The sequence below is a fragment of the Emys orbicularis genome, chromosome 18, assembly GCF_028017835.1.
Source record: "Emys orbicularis isolate rEmyOrb1 chromosome 18, rEmyOrb1.hap1, whole genome shotgun sequence".
NCBI lineage: Eukaryota > Metazoa > Chordata > Testudines > Emydidae > Emys > Emys orbicularis.
In genome coordinates this window covers 20,096,050-20,117,089 of record NC_088700.1, presented here as the reverse complement: position 1 = coordinate 20,117,089, position 21,040 = coordinate 20,096,050, and positions in this window count along the sequence as shown.

The window sequence follows — 21,040 nt, the reverse complement described above, 5'->3', positions numbered from 1 at the left end:
TTGGCCCTGTCAAGCTTCATCAGTGGCCATTGACCACAGTGGCAGAAAGACCGGGAACTCCATGTTTTCTAACCAAAATTTCAAAAGCGCTTAAGTGACTCAGCAGCAAAATGGATCTAGGCACTTACGGTCTGGATTCACGAAGGAACGTAGGTGTGACTACACTGAGCATCACCACTTCTAACAAATCACCGGGATTTACAAAGCCAGAGTTCAGCGCCTAGGCTCCCTATAAAATGCACGGAGGGAGCCTCAGAATAGGGTTCACAAAAGCCAGCATGTTAGGCAGCTCCCCGCCTAAGCTAGCCAATACCAGATACCAAGGAGAGGGCTGTGTCCTAAGCCCACGCCTCTCGGGGAGTCTGTTGCCTAAATTAGGGCTGAAGGGAGGTGCCCCCCCCCCTTCGGATTCTCAGCTGCAACCCCTCTCGTGGGGTTAGGCAGAATGCTATGCCATAATGTGGCCAATCAAACAGTTGAGGCCCTATCTTTTAAGAAGAAATTCAGGGTCTGGACTGATCAGTCTCTATTAGCATGGTTACATAAAACAAAGGACTCCAATTCAAAACTATGATGGAGCATGACTCTCCAAGAATAGGATATGGAGATTGTACATATAAAAGGGAAAGAAAATATGGTGGCATACCCCATGTCCAGGAAAGAGGGCTCTGACCTGTTGCCTCCAGGTCAGCCAGTGGCTAACCCTCCCTCATTATTGTAAGGGTGGAGGTGTGACCCTAACAGCTCCCCAATGCAAGAGGGCAAGGGGCTAACTGGCATCTGGCAGTGATTTTCAACTGGCCTGACCAGTTTGGTGTACCCCCATTCATTAATGTCAAACTGTATCTGAGGTGTGTCATGTAACGTATCTTTGGAAAAGTAACACTCTAATCATTAAGATTTGTGTATGGTATATGTATGGTAAGTGCCAAAGGGACCACACATCACCTGGATCACCTGGATCGATCGGTCTTCAGCTGTCACAGCACATCCGCCATTCTTCTCGCATTCTTGCCTTTCTTCTCCATGTTTGTCCAAAATGTTTAACAATGTCATCTTCCCATCTTCTTGGAGGCCGACCAGGTGGTCTTATCTGTTCTTGCGGGTACCACTCAGTAAATGATTGTGGTTCACCTATTGTCCGTGAACCGTGCTATGTGGCCCGCCCATCGTATCTTATTATATCTGCTTTCCATGACAATATCTTTCACACCGCTGCATTCTCTAATCATTTCATTTGGGATACGATCCAGAAGGGAAATTCCCAACATAGCTCGTTCCATTGCCCTTTCAGCTACCGACAGCCGCTGTTCTTCTCTCTTTGTCAGTGCCCAGGTTTCACTACCATACAGCATGGCTGGCAGCACTGTTGAATTGAAGATAATTGAAGGTCTTGTCGATTTTTCCTTTGAGGACGTCCTTGATGGAATTAAATGCACACCATCCTGCCCAAATCCTTCGTGAGAGTTCTCCGTTCATGTCTTGGCACATATTAACTTCTTGGCCCAAATATACGTACTGTTCCACTTCTTCAATTTCTTCTCCTGTTACCGTTATTCGGGCTTTTCTTAAGACATCTGATCGCATGTATTTTGTTTTGCAACGGTTCATTTTCAGACCAACCTGACTGCTTTTCTTGTCGAGTCTTTGTAGCATGCTCTGCAGTTGGTTGGTGCTTTCGGCAATTAGTACGATGTTGTCCGCGAATCTGAGATGAGATAGTATCAGAGGGGTAGCCATGTTAGTCTGAATCTGTAAAAAGCAACAGAGGGTCCTGTGGCACCTTTAAGACTAACAGAAGTATTGGGAGCATAAGCTTTCGTGGGTAAGAACCTCACTTCTTCAGATGCAAGTAATGGAAATCTCCAGAGGCAGGTATAAATCAGTATGGAGATAACGAGGTTAGTTCAATCAGGGAGGGTGAGGTGCTCTGCTAGCAGTTGAGGTGTGAACACCGAGGGAGGAGAAACTGCTTCTGTAGTTGGAAAGCCATTCACAGTCTTTGTTTAATCCTGATCTGATGGTGTCAAATTTGCAAATGAACTGGAGCTCAGCAGTTTCTCTTTGGAGTCTGGTCCTGAAGTTTTTTTGCTGTAAGATGGCTACCTTTACATCTGCTATTGTGTGGCCAGGGACGTTGAAGTGTTCTCCTACAGGTTTTTGTATATTGCCATTCCTGATATCTGACTTGTGTCCATTTATCCTCTTGCGTAGTGACTGTCCAGTTTGGCCAATGTACATAGCAGAGGGGCATTGCTGGCATATGATGGCATATATAACGTTGGTGGACGTGCAGGTGAATGAGCCGGTGATGTTGTAGCTGATCTGGTTAGGTCCTGTGATGGTGTTGCTGGTGTAGATATGTGGGCAGAGTTGGCATCGAGGTTTGTTGCATGGGTTGGTTCCTGAGTTAGAGTTGTTATGGTGCGGTACGTGGTTGCTGGTGAGAATATGCTTAAGGTTGGCGGGTTGTCTGTGGGCAAGGACTGGCCTGCCTCCCAAGGTCTGTGAAAGTGAGGGATCATTGTCCAGGATGGGTTGTAGATCACTGATGATGCGTTGGAGAGGTTTAAACTGAGGACTGTAGGTGATGGCCAGTGGAGTTCTGTTTATAGATTCATAGATTCTAGGACTGGAAGGGACCTCGAGAGGTCATCGAGTCCAGTCCCCTGCCCGCATGGCAGGACCAAATACTGTCTAGACCATCCCTGATAGACATTTATCTAACCTACTCTTAAATATCTCCAGAGATGGAGATTCCACAACCTCCCTAGGCAATTTATTCCAATGTTTAACCACCCTGACAGTTAGGAACTTTTTCCTAATGTCCAACCTAGACCTCCCTTGCTGCAGTTTAAGCCCATTGCTTCTTGTTCTATCCTCAGAGGCTAAGGTGAACAAGTTTTCTCCCTCCTCCTTATGACACCCTTTTAGATACCTGAAAACTGCTATCATGTCCCCTCTCAGTCTTCTCTTTTCCAAACTAAACAAACCCAATTCTTTCAGCCTTCCTTCATAGGTCATGTTCTCAAGACCTTTAATCATTCTTGTTGCTCTTCTCTGGACCCTTTCCAATTTCTCCACATCTTTCTTGAAATGCGGTGCCCAGAACTGGACACAATACTCCAGCTGAGGCCTAACCAGAGCAGAGTAGAGCAGAAGAATGACTTCTCGTGTCTTGCTCACAACACACCTGTTAATACATCCCAGAATCATGTTTGCTTTTTTTGCAACAGCATCACACTGTTGACTCATATTTAGCTTGTGGTCCACTATAACCCCTAGATCCCTTTTTGTTGTACTCCTTCCTAGACAGTCTCTTCCCATTCTGTATGTGTGAAACTGATTTTTTCTTCCTAAGTGGAGCACTTTGCATTTGTCTTTGTTAAACTTCATCCTGTTTAACTCAGACCATTTCTCCAATTTGTCCAGATCATTTTGAATTATGACCCTGTCCTCCAAAGCAGTTGCAATCCCTCCCAGTTTGGTATCATCCGCAAACTTAATAAGTGTACTTTCTATGCCAATATCTAAGTCGTTAATGAAGATATTGAACAGAGCCGGTCCCAAAACAGACCCCTGCGGAACCCCACTCGTTATGCCTTTCCAGCAGGATTGGGAACCATTAATAACAACTCTCTGAGTACGGTTATCCAGCCAGTTATGCACCCACCTTATAGTAGCCCCATCTAAATTGTATTTGCCTAGTTTGTCGATAAGAATATCATGCGAGACCGTATCAAATGCCTTACTAAAGTCTAGGTATACCACATCCACAGCTTCTCCCTTATCCACAAGACTCGTTATCCTATCGAAGAAAGCTATCAGATTGGTTTGACATGATTTGTTCTTTACAAATCCATGCTGGCTGTTCCCTATCACCTTACCACCTTCCAAGTGTTTGCAGATGATTTCCTTAATTACTTGCTCCATTATCTTCCCTGGCACAGAAGTTAAACTAACTGGTCTGTAGTTTCCTGGGTTGTTTTTATTTCCCTTTTTATAGATGGGCACTATATTTGCCCTTTTCCAGTCTTCTGGAATCTCTCCCGTCTCCCATGATTTTCCAAAGATAATAGCTAGAGGCTCAGATACCTCCTCTAGTAGCTCCTTGAGTATTCTAGGATGCATTTCATCAGGCCCTGGTGACTTGCAGGCATCTAACTTTTCTAAGTGATTTTTAACTTGTAGTTTTTTTATTTTATCTGCTAAACCTACCCCCTTCCCATTAGCATTCACTATGTTAGGCATTCCTTCAGACTTCTCGGTGAAGACCGAAACAAAGAAGTCATTAAGCAGCTCTGCCATTTCCAAGTTTCCTGTTACTGTTTCTCCCTCTTCACTAAGCAGTGGGCCTACCCTGTCTTTGGTCTTCCTCTTGCTTCTAATGTATTGATAAAAAGTCTTCTTGTTCCCCTTTATTCCCGTAGCTAGTTTGAGCTCATTTTGTGCCTTTGCCTTTCTAATCTTGCCCCTGCATTCCTGTGTTGTTTGCCTATATTCATCCTTTGTAATCTGTCCTAGTTTCCATTTTTTGTATGACTCCTTTTTATTTTTTAGATCATGCAAGATCTCGTGGTTAAGCCAAGGTGGTCTTTTGCCACATTTTCTATCTTTCCTAACCAGCGGAATAGCTTGCTTTTGGGCCCTTAATAGTGTCCCTTTGAAAAACTGCCAACTCTCCTCAGTTGTTTTTCCCCTCAGTCTTGATTCCCATGGGACCTTACCTATCAGCTCTCTGAGCTTACCAAAATCCGCCTTCCTGAAATCCATTGTCTCTATTTTGCTGTTCTCCCTTCTACCCTTCCTTAGAATTGCAAACTCTATGATTTCATGATCACTTTCACCCAAGCTGCCTTCTACTTTCAAATTCTCAACGAGTTCCTCCCTATTTGTTAAAATCAAGTCTAGAACAGCTTCCCCCCTAGTAGCTTTTTCAACCTTCTGGAATAAAAAGTTGTCTGCAATGCAGTCCAAGAATTTGTTGGATAGTCTGTGCCCCGCTGTGTTATTTTCCCAACATATATCCGGATAGTTGAAGTCCCCCATCACCACCAAATCTTGGGCTTTGGATGATTTTGTTAGTTGTTTAAAAAAAGCCTCATCCACCTCTTCCACCTGGTTAGGTGGCCTGTAGTAGACTCCTAGCATGACATCACCCTTGTTTTTTACCCCTTTTAGCCTAACCCAGAGACTCTCAACACTTCCATCTCCTATGTCCATCTCTACCTCAGTCCAAGTGTGTACATTTTTAATATATAAGGCAACACCTCCTCCCTTTTTCCCCTGTCTATCCTTCCTGAGCAAGCTGTATCCATCCACACCAACATTCCAATCATGTGTATTATCCCACCAAGTTTCAGTGATGCCAACAATGTCATAGTTGTATTTATTTATTAGCACTTCCAGTTCTTCCTGCTTATTACCCATACTTCTGTTGGTTTCTTTTTTGGGCCTGTCTTGTAGCAGGAGACTTCTGGGTACACGTCTGGCTCTGTTGAATTGTTTCTTTATTTCCTTGTGTGGGTATCGTAGTTTTGAGAATGCTTGGTGAAGATCTTGTAGGTGTTGGTCTCTGTCTGAGGGGTTGGAGCAGATGCGATTGTACCTCAGTGCTTGGCTGTAGACGATGGATCGTGTGGTGTGACTGGGGTGGAAGCTGGAGGCATGAAGGTAGGCATAGCGGTCGGTGTGTTTTCGGCATAGGGTGCTGTTAATGTGGCCATCGCTTATTTGTATGGTGGTGTCTAGGAAGTGGACCTCCCGTGTAGATTGGTCCAGGCTGAGGTTGATGGTGGGGTGGAAGCTGTTGAAATCATGGTGGAATTCTTCCAGGGTCTCCTTCCCATGGGTCCAGATGATGAAGATGTCATCAATGTAGCGTAGGTAGAGAAGAGATAATCGTTCTCCATTTATATTAACACCACTCCTCCAATTGACCTTGTTCATAACCATTTCAAGGCAGGCGGTAAATAGTTTTGGTGAAATTGTATCTCCTTGCTTTACGCCTCTCTCGATTGGGATACGGAGGGGAGTTTCGAGGAGAGTAATGTCTGTTGTACATCCAGTATTTGCTTCCTTCAACAAACTGATGTACTGCGTATTAATGCCCTGCTCTGCGTAAATGGGACCACACATATCTGAAGGAAACGTGGAACTCAAATGTGTTTACCAGACAAATCTGAGAAGTGGATAAACAGGTTTCTCCCAGACAAAGCAGCCAGGTGTCAGATCAGTTAGCAATCGCATGTCAAGTTTCCATGCATTTGCATTTTAGAAAACACCAATGGGGGAAGAAACCAGCATGGAATTTCCCTCACCAGCAGATTCCATGTCTTCTTCTCCACAGCTTGAATAAACTTCACGTTGGGGGATAACCGTCAGAAGAATCCATTTCAAAGGTTCACTGGACTATAAAAGAGAAGGGCAAAGAACCCTAAATCATCTTTCCCCTAGCCAACAAAGGACTTTGGGGAAGACCCTGATTAGACGGGTGGTCACCCATCTTGCCGGAAGGTAGTGTGATAAGAATTGGTGTAACTCCATTGAAGTCAGTAAATTTGACTTCCAAAATTCTTCCATTCCCACATGGACAGAGTTAAAGACATCATGATTCTTTTTTAAAGATATTGCGAGAAATTAAAAATTGCTAGCTTGTATTTAATGACTATTATATCAACATTTGAAACAAAAAACAAAGAAAAACAGGGAAATTTAACTTGAAAGAGATCAACCAACACTTCCAAGCTGAAATCTCAAATTTCTGTTTGCAGCTCAATTACAGAGCTCTGGCTAATAGCATTGGGAATGTGAGCATTGACCTTGAGATGTTAACTTGGAGGCTGTTTGCTGCTGTCTTAACTCTTCAGTTCCCTGTTTCTTGATGTTTGTGTTAGTAATCTTATATATAGTTGACCAACCTTAACTTTCTCAGTCATTTTTTATAAATATTTTAAAATGAAATAAAAAGAACTAGGTTTAATCAAGTAAAAGCATATTACATCTGCTGATAACTTCTACACAGCTATATTTTTTCTAAAGACAACCCCAAACCTCAGGGACCATAGCTATTTTCTGTGCTACAACTCAGAAAAACAGAAGTGTGGATTAAAGATTAACCATCCTTCTGAATTTCCTATAGATCACAGGTTTGTATTTGACCTCAACACAAAGTACATACATTATCACATTTCTTGGAAACCTAAATACAAGTCCAAGCAAACAAAAAGCCAAGATGTCCCAGCTACATTTATCTGAGGTCACACAGTTAGGGAACCTTTAACCAAAGATAAATAAATTCATAAATTCTAAAGCTCTTGGTATTTAACCAGGGCAAGGCCCAGGTTAAACAACATTGCTTCACCCCGGCAACAAATGGTGTGCGGCCTGTAAGCACATGTTCCATTTCCATAAGATAATCTGACTAACCTGCATCCTGTACTAGGGCAGCTTGGAAAGATATTGGAAATGGTCTCGTTTACAGAAGGTCAGTTTTTCAAGACTCCTCCTTCATAACTGGGAATTCCACAACCCCCTTCCTCCCACTTCCCCGTGGCCTGTCTCAGCCCAGAGAGTGTCCAGCACTAATCGAGAGATGTTGGAAAGCTACGACGTGAATCCAACATGTCCAGTTGCTCCCAATTTGGTGCTAGATGCGGTCTCTCTCTGATGTATCAGGCATGCTCCCCCTCTTGCTTAGAAATCTGTAGAAGCAGCTTTCTAGAAGCTCCATGGGGTTAAGGCCACATAGGTCTGTGATAATGAAGGGATGGCGCTATGGGGGGGGGGGGGGTCAAAGCTCCCTACAAGGTGCTCCATTTGGGACCAAATTAATGTCCAGTTACCACTAACCCCTGCTCCACAGCGTTCTCTTTCCACAGAGGCAGATGGCCAATAGCAGAGTCCAAGCAATGGCCAAGAGGTTAGGGGAGGCTGGGCAGCAGGGCAGAGCAGTTTCATATCAGCACAGGGTTTGGAGGCTGCAATCCCGCCCTCTCCACCCCCAAACTCTTCTCCCCTGTGGGGAGCATTTGTTGGAAACTCCAGGAGATGAACTGTGCCAGACTCCTTGGCCCTGTGTCCCCCTCCTTTGATCTCATTACATTTTGGGAGGCAGCAAAACTATTTGAGTGTGGTGAATAATTTTGGCTGGAAAAAAAATGGAAATGTCAAAATGTTTCAAATGGGCACTTTGTTTTGAATCAACATTTGATGAAAACTTGTTTTTTATTTGGGGAAAAAAATCAGTTTTGGTTCATTGCTAAATAAAATCAGTGGTGTGCTCAGCTCTAGTGTGAGGGTCCTGCAGTATAATGTAAATAACAACCCATTGTATTCCTCACATTAAATACCCACCATCAAAACAATAAACCCCTTCCCACTGCAGGTATGTCCAGAAAAACCCTGAACCCCTCCCCAGCTGCAAATACACCAAGAAAGATGAACCTTCCAACTCATCTAGAAGATTAACAAACAAAACCAAACAAGCCCAGGATGTGGAAGCCCACACCCAGATCATAGCGTGCTTTGGTAGGGGCTAAACAGATGTGATGCCTCTAGTTTGGGGTCCTGCAGCTCTGTGTCGGACTGTGTCTTTCATTAAGGAATCCTGCAAGGGATGGTTTAAGCTTTATAGTCCTTAGTAAGTTCAGATAAACCTCCATTCTACACCAGTGTTTCCCAAACTTGGGACACCGCATGTGTAGGGAAAGCCCCTGGCGGGCCGGGCCGGTTTGTTTACCTACCCCGTCCGCAGGTTCGGCCAATCACGGTTCCCACTGGCTGCAGTTCGCTGCTCCAGGCCAATGAGGGTGGCGGGAAGTGGCGCGCGCCGAAGGATGTGCTGGCCGCCGCTTCCAGCAGCTCCCATTGGGTGGAGCAGCGAACTGCAGCCAGTGGGAGCCGTGATTGGCCGGACCTGCAGACGGGGCAGGTAAACAAACTGGCCCAGCCTGCCAGGGGCTTTCCCTACACATGCGGTGTCCCAAGTTTGGGAAACACTGTTCTACACTATTCCTCATCCATGGGAGTAATCTTATTGAAGTCAACAGACCTACTCAGGTGAGCAAGAGTTTGCAGCATTGTACCCTAAGAAAGACTCCATGCCCTTATACTCATTTATAAAGTGATCAAAGCAGAGGTAGAAAAATATTAGCAGGGCTTTCCGTCCTTATCCACACAGTGGGGTAATGCGCACTACTGGGGTGTGACTTCTAAAGCACACTAAAATGCTGTGCATTGGTTGGTCTGTACAGACCCCACTGGTGTGCACGATAGGTCCCCTGCTGCACTTTAACACAGTACTGTTTCAAACGGCCCTATGTTAAAGTGCACCAGCAGGATCTACATGGATCGGTTAACGTGGAACACGGTGGAACACGTTAGAAATCTCACCCCGGCAGAGAGCATTACCCCACCATGTAGACAAGCATTACGAGTCTGCCTTCAGTGCTGCCCCATGGCAGGAGAGAGCTTTCAACATGGGGCAGCTCACACCTCCCCTCCCCCAGAGAACAAGCACACACACCCCGTCTTCGCTGGCCCAAGCAACAGGTGTTCGGAGGCTATTTTAGAACCTCCTGTGGCAGCATGAGGTGTTGTGCTTGCAAAAGAGCCCCATCCCTTCAATGTTCTTTAAACAAAGCACAACCTGTCTCTGCTCCCTTGTACCCGTCACTCCAACATCCTTGGCATGGATTGTTTAAGAATAATGGTTCTTTTGTTTGTACCTTAGAAACGTTTACTGGGGCAGCAAGATGATTAGCTACTCTCGCTGTTCCTTCCCCCCCACCCCACCCCACCCTCCTTTCTTATTACCGCTAAGCTAGATTGTTGGCAGTACAAATAATTGTTAAAAGGGAGGGAGAGGAAATACAAAAGATAAGGGGCTATACAGACCTTAGGCAGGTTGTGTGTTACAGTAGATGTACATATTGATTTCATAAATTATTCTTTTTTAAATTCGTTCATCTCACTTGGCCCATCATTCCTCTTATAATTCAGATGTTAAGATAATACAAGCAGCACAGAACTCCAAACTATTTAATTCTTTTATTCCAGTCAATCACATTTCTGAGGTTGGCGTTCATTTTTGCAATCTCGGGCCCCAATTCAGAAAAGCACTTAAGCATGTGTGGGATTTAAGTGTGAGCTTAAATGCTGCCCTGAATTGGGACGCTTTCTTATATAGGGGCCATATTTATACAGTACGTTTACGGACTGTTCTCACCATAGGCGATGGGTGGCTAGGGTGAGAGGGGGCTCAGTGCCCCTGTGACACGTCCTAGGGGTATCCGAGGTTGTGAGGCACCTCGCTACTATCTGCCCTCACTGTCTGTGCCTGCTGTGCATCAGCTCCCTGACTTGACCAGCCTCTGGCAACACAAGCACTGCCTGCCCGGCCTTTCCTTCCCTCGCTTTCTGCACAGGCTAACAAAGGTAAAACCAACCGCTGAATCTTCCAAGTGGCCTTCAGGAGTGCGCAGCTCCTGTTCCACTGAACATTCACAGAATTCTCAGAGCCACCACTCCCAAAGGAATAGTACACCCCTGACTGCAAGGTTCAACTCAGGATCCTCACGCTACGTAACACAGAGCACTTCATATACATAGATAGTGACAACAAGAATAGGCTTATCAAAGAACACGGATTCAAGTAACAGAAAGAAAGACTATCGGAAACAAATGGTTACATATAAAATAAAATCATAACATGCTTTCTAGAGCCCAAACTTAACTAACAAGGCATTCCCTTGTGTCCTACAAGGCAGCTTATCCCAAGTCCTTTCCCCTGTCTTTTCAACCAGGTTGGCCAAGATCCCCATTTCATAAGAACAAGCCTGCTGGCAGTTTGTCTTCACAGATGGAGAGATGCTAGGGTGTCTCTCTGCACCCCCAAGTGTACCTTTGATGTTCACCTGAAAATAGATTCCCATTCCCCCTGCTGCTGAATCTCTTCCTGTTAAGTTCCTTCTAAAGTCTCCACCAGCAATTTGTTAGCATCTGACTTAGTATATGAATACATTTCTGTTGTACGACATACAACAGTCTCCCGCTCCCTGGCTGGAGAAGTCTGTCTCACGACACACTGCCTTTGAGTGACGGGCTTCTAACTACAGACTTAGGGATTATACATTTTAGTATAGATATAGATACACACACACACCTCCTCACATATTTTCTGTACATATGTCTCAGTGATTATGATGATCAGTGCACCATAGGCTCTCAGTATAGATCTTACATGCCATTCTTTTGGTGAACCCAGGGGATCCCTCTACCCCTATGTACTCTTGTGCCCTCTCCTAGTTGGCATCAAGAGGTCTGTGGGCCACAGCCCCCAAATCTACCTATCAACTCACCAACCTTCCTCCAGTTTTTCTCAGACCATGTGCATGCCCAGCTCGGTATGCAAAACCTTGCATCCGGTAGCACAAGGGCCAGGAAGGGGGTGGGTTAAGGTGACCAGGTGTCCGGTCAAAGAGGGATCCTGGCAGCTTCGGTCAGCACCACTGACCGGGCCATCGACTGTCCGGTTGGCAGCACTGCCACACCTCAGGGCTGGCAGGCTCCCTGCTAGCCTCTGCACTGCGTAGCTCCTGGGTCAGGAAGCAGCCGGCATGTCTGGCTCCTAGCCTTAGAGGCGGCCAGAGGGGTTCGCGTGCTGCCCCACCCCCCCGTCCACAGGTGCAGCTCCCATTGGCTGGGTCAGGACAGGGGAGGAACTAGTACAACTCACGAATGCTCAGCAGGTGTTTGGTTTTCTGGACTTAGAAAGTTGGCAGCCCTAGGGTGGGTTGTCATGGCAGGAGGGCCTCGCCTGCACATCGACAAATGTGCCACATGATACCAGGGCAGCCTCCTCCAAATCTGTGAGTCGCAAGAGCCAATGTGCTGGAGTGGGGAGACAGGCCCAGACCCGCAGGACAGGAGCCGCCTTTGCGGGGTCAGTATGGGGCGGCCGGGCTCACTCTCCAACCCACTGGGACCTTAACAGCACTTAATATTAAGTTTTACTCAGCACCCCAAAGAATATTTTCACCCTCTGCCTGTGGCTCTCAAGAGATTTCTGAACAGGTATCTGCCTTTAATTTCAACACATTAGCACATTTTCATCACATTATAACAGCAGCATCCTGCCCATCACTCAGGCCTGTAACCTGGGCATTGTTCTCGACTCAAGACACCTGTAGGTCCTCACATCCAGGCTATGTCTAAACCTTGCCGATTCCTTCTGCACCTTATTGCTAAGATGCAGCCTTCCCTATCCAGCCACACAGCTAAAACTCTTGTCCAAGCTCTCATCAGCTCATGGCTCAATTACTGCAACATCCTTTTCTCGGGCCAGATTATGTTTATCCAGGCCAAACTCAGACCCATTCAGAACGCTGCTGCAGAGATCAGGTTTCCCTCAGAGCCCCCCAGTCTCCACGCATAACAAGGAAACACCTTACAATTTAAAGTCACAGCTTATAACATTAAATAGAGTTTTCATATACACCCCTGTGACAGGATGGATCACAGAAACCCCCTTTGGGAACTGCCACCTGATATGCCTAGACTACCTCTGAGCCTGTTTTCCCTGCCAGCTTGGGACGTCAGTCCCTTGCCTGGTTTGAGCCAGACACGCTTGCTTGCTGCAAACACAGATCCAAGTCTGAACCACGTCCCCCAAAAGCTGCAGGCTTAACTGAAAACAGCTTAAGAAGTGCCCCAGTCCTCAGCACTCAGATACCCAACTCCCAATGGGGTCCAAACCCCAAATAAATCAGTTTTACACTGTATAAAACTTATACAGGGTAAACTCAAATTGTTCCCCCTCTATAACACTGATAGAAAGATATGCACAGCTGTTTGCCCCTCCCTTCCGCATGTATTAATACATTCTCTGGGTTAATTAATAAGTAAAAAGTTATTTTATTAAATAAAAAGGAGGATTTAAGTGGTTCCAAGTAATAACAGAAAGAACAAAGTGAATTACCAAGCAAAATAAAATAAAACATGCAAGTCTAAGTCTAATACAGTAACCTGGGGGGGGGAAACACCTCTCCTGGGTGCCCTTACTAAGCAATGCTTCTCCATTCACAAGCACTGAGTCCATGTATAACACAGGAAAAAAACTTAATAAGAGAAGAGTAAATACCGTATTAATTTGGGAAAATACAGTAACAATGACTCAGAAGCATGCAAATAATAAGTAAAACACTGGCCCAGAAGCATCTTGGGCAGTAGTCTTTTGCCTGAGTTTCCCCACCTTTCAGTGGGGAAGTCCAATAGACAAATGTCCTTTAACACACTACTTTCCCCTTCCTTCACTGCGCCCCACTCAGTTTGTTGACATACGTTTGTGGTCAGAAGTTAGTAAAGTCCCAGAGTCCAGATATGCATTCAGATGGGTTCACCTCAACCACCTGGGAGAAGAGGGGCAAGGTTTGCTGCCTGGCTCCTGTGAAGAAATGCCTGTTTCTTGCCTCACTACTTCAGTTTGTTGCCTCTCATTATTCTACCTCTTACCACTGCTTTACCACTGAGGTTGCTACCTCTTTGGCATCTCATTTTCCTGGTTTGCCACTGTAACTGGGAAGATTCTTAATGGAGTCTATTGCAGTCCCAGCAAGAAGAAGCCACACCCACCCAAAACAAGAGAAATATCAACAGCCCCATTTTAATCCCTCTCTTCTCTTCCACTTGGCTTTTGGCTCACTACCCAGCTGTTCAAGAATGAGCTATAGGTTATGGTGATCCCCTTAATCTACTGCCCTTTATTCATACAATACAGGGAATAACATTTAATTACCCCTACATCTAAGACTTAAGTGAATTTTAACCCAAAACAGCCAAAAATGATCACTCTGATACAGTGGGAGTCACTTATGCAAATAAGTTCTGCTCATGAGGTCTTTTCCTCTCATTCATCAATAGATGGCCACAGAAAGCTCACTCACCCCATTGGCTTACATCTATAGTCACTGATGTGTACTGACCATAGAATCATCTCCTGTTGGAATGGGTCTGATCTCAGATTTTAATAAATGCTTGTAAAGAGAGATATACTCCAGTTCATCCTGACTGTTTTGTGTGATAGTTTTAGTACATTTTTTTTCAGGGAGAATTTCTGCATTCTAAAAAAGTAAAAATGTACCAAGTTGTCTGGCAAAAAATGTACCTATCTCTGAACAGAGAAGTGCTTGAGGTTCAGGAGTATCTTGCTTTCCCTTCTTCTAAATTATAATGATTAGAGTTACCATAATTTCTTCTCATGGAGCTAGTGCTCTGCCAATAAGCTTATAGCACCTGAAAATCCCCACAGGTGTCACTGATCTATCTTGAACCTGTGCTGCTGAGATAGATGTTGAGGTCTGGGTGGTTTTTGGTTTTTGTTTGTTTTGGAAAGTGGGGGTGGGGGACAGTTTACCAGAAGGCACCAGCTCAAAGCAGGTAGGTGTTACTTTCCCATTCCATCTCAAACACCTTGTCCTATTCAACTTATTCATAAATCATCTGGAGAAAGGGGTAAACAGTGAGGTGGCAAAGTTTGCAGACGATACTAAACTGCTCAAGATAGTTAAGACCAAAGCAGACTGTGAAGAACTTCAAAAAGATCTCACAAAACTAAGTAATTGGGCAACAAAATGGCAAATGAAATTTAATGTGGATAAATGTAAAGTAATGCACATTGGAAAAAATAACCCCAACTATACATACAATATGATGGGGGCTAATTTAGCTACAACTAATCAGGAAAGAGATCTTGGAGTCATCGTGGATAGTTCTCTGAAGACGTCCACGCAGTGTGCAGCGGCAGTCAAAAAAGTAAACAGGATGTTAGGAATCATTAAAAGAGGGATAGAGAATAAGATGGAGAATATCTTATTGCCTTTATATAAATCTATGGTACGCCCACATCTTGAATACTGCATACAGATGTGGTCTCCTCATCTCAAAAAAGATATACTGGCATTAGAAAAGGTTCAGAGAAGGGCAGCTAAAATGATTAGGGGTTTGGAATGAGTCCCATAAGAGGAAAGATTAAAGAGACTAGGACTTTTCAGCTTGGAAAAGAGGAGACTAAGGGGGGATATGATAGAGGTATATAAAATCATGAGTGGTGTGGAGAAAGTGAATAAGGAAAAGTTATTTACTTGTTCCCAAAATATAAGAACTAGGGGCCACCAAATGAAATTAATGGGCAGCAGGTTTAAAACAAATAAAAGGAAGTCCTTCTTCACACAGCGCACAGTCAACCTGTGGAACTCCTTGCCTGAGGAGGTTGTGAAGGCTAGGACTATAACAGGGTTTAAAAGAGAACTAGATAAATTCATGGAGGTTAAGTCCATTCATTGCTATTAGCCAGGATGGGTAAGGAAGGGTGTCCCTAGCCTCTGTTTGTCAGAGGGTGGAGATGGATGGCAGGAGAGAGATCACTTGATCATGACCTGTTAGGTTCACTCCCTCTGGGGCACCTGGCATTGGCCACTGTCGGCAGACAGGATACTGGGCTAGATGGATCTTTGGCTGACCCAGTACGGCCGTTCTCATGTTCTTATGTCACAGTGATGAACTGGACCCTCATGAAATTTCACGTCCCCGACCTCAGGTTCAGAGTTCCTGCCTAGAAGGTGGGTGGGTAAACTATTAAAATAACAGCTGTAAGTCTGTTCTATAACCTATAGTTTCTTGAGGGGACATTTTACCAGTATAGTCTCTGTGACTGAGTTATCACAGGCTAAGTAAACTTGATTTGATTTAAAAGCGTATTTTTCCTCTGAGAGGCTATTTCACATTCCAGATGGGAAAGAATTTATCTTGCTTTTGCCACAGGATGGTATATATTTATTAGAATTGCATGACTTTCCCCGGCTGGGAGAGGTATATAGAAGGTACTCAGAATCCACCTGCAGTGCCGCCAGGAAAGTCTTCCAGAATCAGTTTATATTTCTTCATCTGCCCTATTTTTTTGAATGACTTGTACCTGGCAAATAGACTGTTTTCAAAACCTCTGAGATTAATACAAAGTTCATTATTTCCTGTTAAAAATCTGAAAATAAATTATTCAGCATGCCCCATTAACAGTTTGTACCATCTTTCCGGGACCTTTTTGGCAAACTTTAGCTGAATGAGGATTCAGCTTGTATCCACTTTTCCTCTCTCCAGCTGGAGGGGGCTCTCTCCTTCCTGCTGCAGGAGAACTGGGCCGTGCAGGCTGAGCTGGTGCTGTGGCAGTACCCGGGCTGAGTAGAACCTGCTGTGCCTTCACCAGTGATGGGCAACACCAAGGGACCTCAGCCACCCCCCTCCCCACCAGTGCTCCTGGGGGGCAGAGGCTGAGGGACCTTGCTTATGGTAAAGAGTGGGGGACATGAAGCTTTGGCTTGATTTGAGGGGTGAGGTCAGGGCTTTTTGCCCAGCTCTGCCAGGGAAGGAGGGGAAAGGAAACATGTACATTGTTTGTTTACAGTGTTATAGTTTATATGTATATAATATTTTTTCTCAAGAAGTGTTAATAGTGGCCCGCAGTGCTTACTGCAGCTGCACAGGGGGGCCTCAGGGAATAAAGTTTGGGAATCCCTGCCCTAGAGAAGCCCCTCAGCCCCTATGGTCTGGCCTCCGCCCTGGCCTTGCATGCAATCCATTCCTTAGGAGGTGGCGTCCATTGTTTCAGCTATCACCAAACAAAGAGGCATTTAACTGATTCCTCATTTAGCCTGAATGAAAGGCAGCTATCATGCCTATCAACTTCAGCGAAGTCTGTGACTTCTTATAGATTAAAGACAGGCTTGTTGGGAGCCACCCAACCTGCAGGTTAACAATAATAATATCTAGCTCTTTTATATAGCACTTTCCACCCATAGATCTTAAAGAGAAAAGGAAAGAGTTTGTGGGGGGGGGGGGGGAAGATGGGGAAGGAGGAGCTTCTGTTCTCTTCCTTTTCATTTGAGGGCTTTTTCAACAGAAGGTGGCACTCCAGGGGAGCCTCCCCATGAAAAGCCAACTCTGAAGAGTAAGGGAGTTGGGTGAAGGGACAGATAATCTGTAGCTTCACCACCTCAAACATTCCCTATGTAGCTGCTTGCCCCGTATCTATCTATAACTCCAGCCACCACCCCATGCTGCCCGATAACCCTTCTTCCCCCAATTCAACTAACACTCCTTCACTATCCTATAATCCTCTCTTCCCCCTAACACTCACCACCACCCTTAACTTTCCCTTACAGCCCGAGACTTTTCCCCCTCTGCATCCTTTTTGGCCCAAAATATTATTTTTTTTATTTTTCTGTGAACAATTGAAAATTCATGTGGAAACTAATTTAGTTTTTTTCATTTTCATAGAAAATTTCCACAGGAAAAATTAAAAATTTCAGACCAGCTCTTGCAGATTATTAATTGGGGCTCTGAGCACAGCACAAAATGTTCCCTGGGTCCTTCACCCCTCACACAGCATCTCTAGTATCTCCCATAGTTCCCTGAGCCTCAAAAAGCCTACCCCAAGGTACATGCTTCACAGAAACACCCACGGTGGCCTCTGTACTTCACAAAATGTCACTTATGGCTCCCAGCCTCACAGAATGTAGTCTGGGTTCCCTGTGCCTGAAAGAACTTTGTCCAAGGCAAGCAATCTCTCACAGGTCTCCTGGGGCTAACCATCCCTCACAGATTGTCCCACAGAGCTAACAGCTCCTCACAGAATAACTCCCAGAGCTCCTGTCCCCTCGGAAAAACACCTTAAGGGTTCCCCACCCCTCAGAAAACTGTCATCAGAGTAGAGCTGCCTGAATATCCCTTGGATTTCTAACGGCCTGTAGAATGGCCCCCTCAGATTCTAGTTCCTCACAGAACCTTCTGGGTCCCCCACACAAGCACAGAGCATCACTGGGCGCTCCTGGAAGTCTTTGCAGAATTCCTTCTACCTTAACCTTATGTTTAATTCGCACTTCCTGGAGTTAAGCACACTGACTCCTCAGCCTCTGACCTTGTCCCTTAAACCTAAATGTAACCTCCAGCTAATAACCTGTCTCTGACCCTAGACCTAAAACATACTTCCAGGCCTCAAAACCTAAATCATTATCCCCTAATCCAAAAAACACCGCAAACTTTGACTAAGACTAGTCCCTCACCCTGAGACCCCACGCTGTCCAGCTCTGACCCCATCCACTTAAGCCTAAATCCCTGTCATTTAAACTGGAATTGAAGTCTTTGCCCTGTAAATCTAATGTCCTGGCTGCCCCCTAAGTCTAAATTCAAGCCATGCCCACTTAGCCTGAGCCCCAGTCACCCACTTCAAACCATGACTCCAAATGTTAATCCCCATCCCCTAAACCCAACTCCATCACCCCTAATTCTAAAACTGAATCCCCTCTCTCTAACCCTTACTCCTCTGTAACCCCCAAGGAGATGACCTAGATTCCTGGGGCTCTGTCTGCTGGCAGCTCAGGGAGAGGCGCACTGTCCCTGGTACGGAGGGGGAGCCAAGGCAGACTCAGACTCAGAGGTCCTCCCAGGCAGCGGCGGCTCCAGGCACATGCGCTCCAAGCATGTGCCTGGGGCGGCAAGCCGCGGGGGGGGGGGGGGGGGCGCCCTGCCAGTCCCTGCGAGGGCGGCAGTCAGGCAGCCTTCGGTGGCTTGCCTGCGGGAGGTCCACCGGTCCCGCGGATTCGGCAGCAATTCGGCGGCGGGTACGCTGAAGCCGCGGGACCGGCGGACCTCCCGCAGGCATGCCGCCAAAGGCAGCCTGCCTCCCGTGCTTGGGGCAGCAGAAAAGCTAGAGCCGCCCCTGCTCCCAGGGAGCTCAGGAAAGGGGAGAAGCCATTTTTTAGTCCGTCTGGAGCCAGCCAGGGCAAGGGCAGGACTGGCTGTGTGGGAAGCTGGGGAGTCACAGGCCTGCAGGCGGGGTTCCCCATAAGAACTGGCCTCTAGGGACCTGAAAGCAAGATGCTTAGCTGGGCTTTTCCCTCTCCACTGATGATTCCCAGTTTGTAGAGCTTTGCTGGGAAACTTCCCCAGCCAGGCTGAGTTCGCCCTCCAGCTCCCTAGGGGAGACCAGTCACCACATGGTCAGCTCTGCTCTAGCTGCTAGTCCAGGGCTGCTGCCTCCTGTGTGTGTGTCTGGACGCTGGGGTAGGAGACGACAGTTTGGATGTTAGTGTAGTTGTGTAATCTGCACCTTGAGCCCTACACCACTTTGTGGTGAGGGGAAATCCTGGGACCAGAAGCAGCCTGACCCATGCCTGAAGAGGATCCCGGCCAGCAGAGATCAGCCCCTCTGCAGTGACTGAGAAGTCCAGAGTCATCTCTGAACCTGACGATCATTCATGGAGTTTGTGAGTGCACCATCTTTTAATTAGTCAGTCAGGGAACTTGTCAGCAGGGGACCCCCTACTCCCTGAACTGTGTCCTCAAGCCAGGGAGTGAGGGTTTGGGGATTTTATAACCTGCTGCATATTAAATCTGTGAAGGGTCTTACCACCTCCTCCCACGTGCGAGTCCTTTAGGTTGTACTGAACCCAGTCAGCCACACTGCTAAACCACTGCAGAGAAGATATCGTGGTCATAGGTCATCAAGGGCCCCAACAAAGTACACGTTCCAACGGGACACTAATCTTACATTTCATACATCAGGTCCCATGACTAGGGAAAGTCACGGGTATTATTAGTGTGGGCACCAGTGACCCTAAGAATAGTGTTTTACCTGTTATTTTAAATTTGTCTCCTGTTTAATATAATTACTGTGTTGAATACATTGTATGTATTTGTGTTATTTCTTGGGAGTCTCCAACTATCTGGCAAGTAAGTGGGGGTTACGCCGAGGTTAGAATTTTCCTCCCAAGCTGCCCTGGTGACCCTGATAGGAAGGAGCGAGGGGGGTGGAGGCACCGCCAAATAAATTCATAGGGAAAAATAAAGAAGATACACCCTGCTGAGTTAGTGGCAGGATCCAGAAGAACCCAGACCTGTCCATCAAAACCTGTAATTAGCATTAAAGAAGGTAACCGGGTGGAGAGGGGGGTGCTACACTTGTTCACACTAACACTAAATTGATATCAGCTAATCCTGCCTCACCATCCCTTAAAGCTAAATCTATATTCCTATGGTGACTGTCTGCCAGCAGTGAGAAATGTCACACATGGAACTGCGGAAATCTCCCCGCTTCTTCCACAAAAGGCAAACCTCACATCAAGTAGCTTCGGCAGGCTTCGGGTAGGGGAATAGGAGACTTAGTCCTTCCCATCCCCCTTATCCCAGCAGCCCAAGAGGTCACTCAGAACTGGAGCAATTGAACCCAGGGATTCAAGGCAGAGAGAGACTTCCAGGTGCAATGCAGTTGCTCTCCTTACCCCTAGCATTTGCCGCCTCTTTCAGGATCATGCTCGTCTAAAAATGTGTCCATTAACATTTGCCTATTAAGCTTCTAACAATAAAAACCAAAGCAAAAGCACCATGAGTCCTGGTTGGGACTAGCACAGGTTGGACATTAGAACAACTTTTTCTTACAGTTATACTTAAACAGATATTCAGCCCCCCCCCAGAAAGCAAACTGAAGGTTCCTACCTCACCTTTCACTGTGCCCCCAGGCCTGCCCTCCCCCACACTCCACCTGTGGCTTGAGACCAGCATGAGCTGCCCCAGAAATCTTTCAGCTGCCTTGCTGTAATGTATATTTATGAACAACATTATGGTGTGTGAGTGACAGAGGAGCCCAAGGTCCATTTTCAAAAGTGAAGGTCAATGGGATCTAGGCTCCTAAGTACCTAAATCTTTTTAGAAAATGGGGCTTAGGCTTCTATGTGACTTAGCTCCCTTTGCCCGCAAACTCCTCTCTTCTCTGGGGAATAATTGTTGAAAACCCCATGAGATGAACTGTGCCTAAGTTACCTGGCTCTGCTCCCTCAGGGCTGATTGAACTAATGTTATTGGCATGGATTGAGTTTTCAGGGAGGTTTGTTTTATTGTTAAGAGCCTTAAGAGTCTTATTACGGCAGTGAGAGCACTGGCTACTACCCAAGTTCCTTTCCTTCCACTTAACGCTAGAAGGCAAAAAATAGAT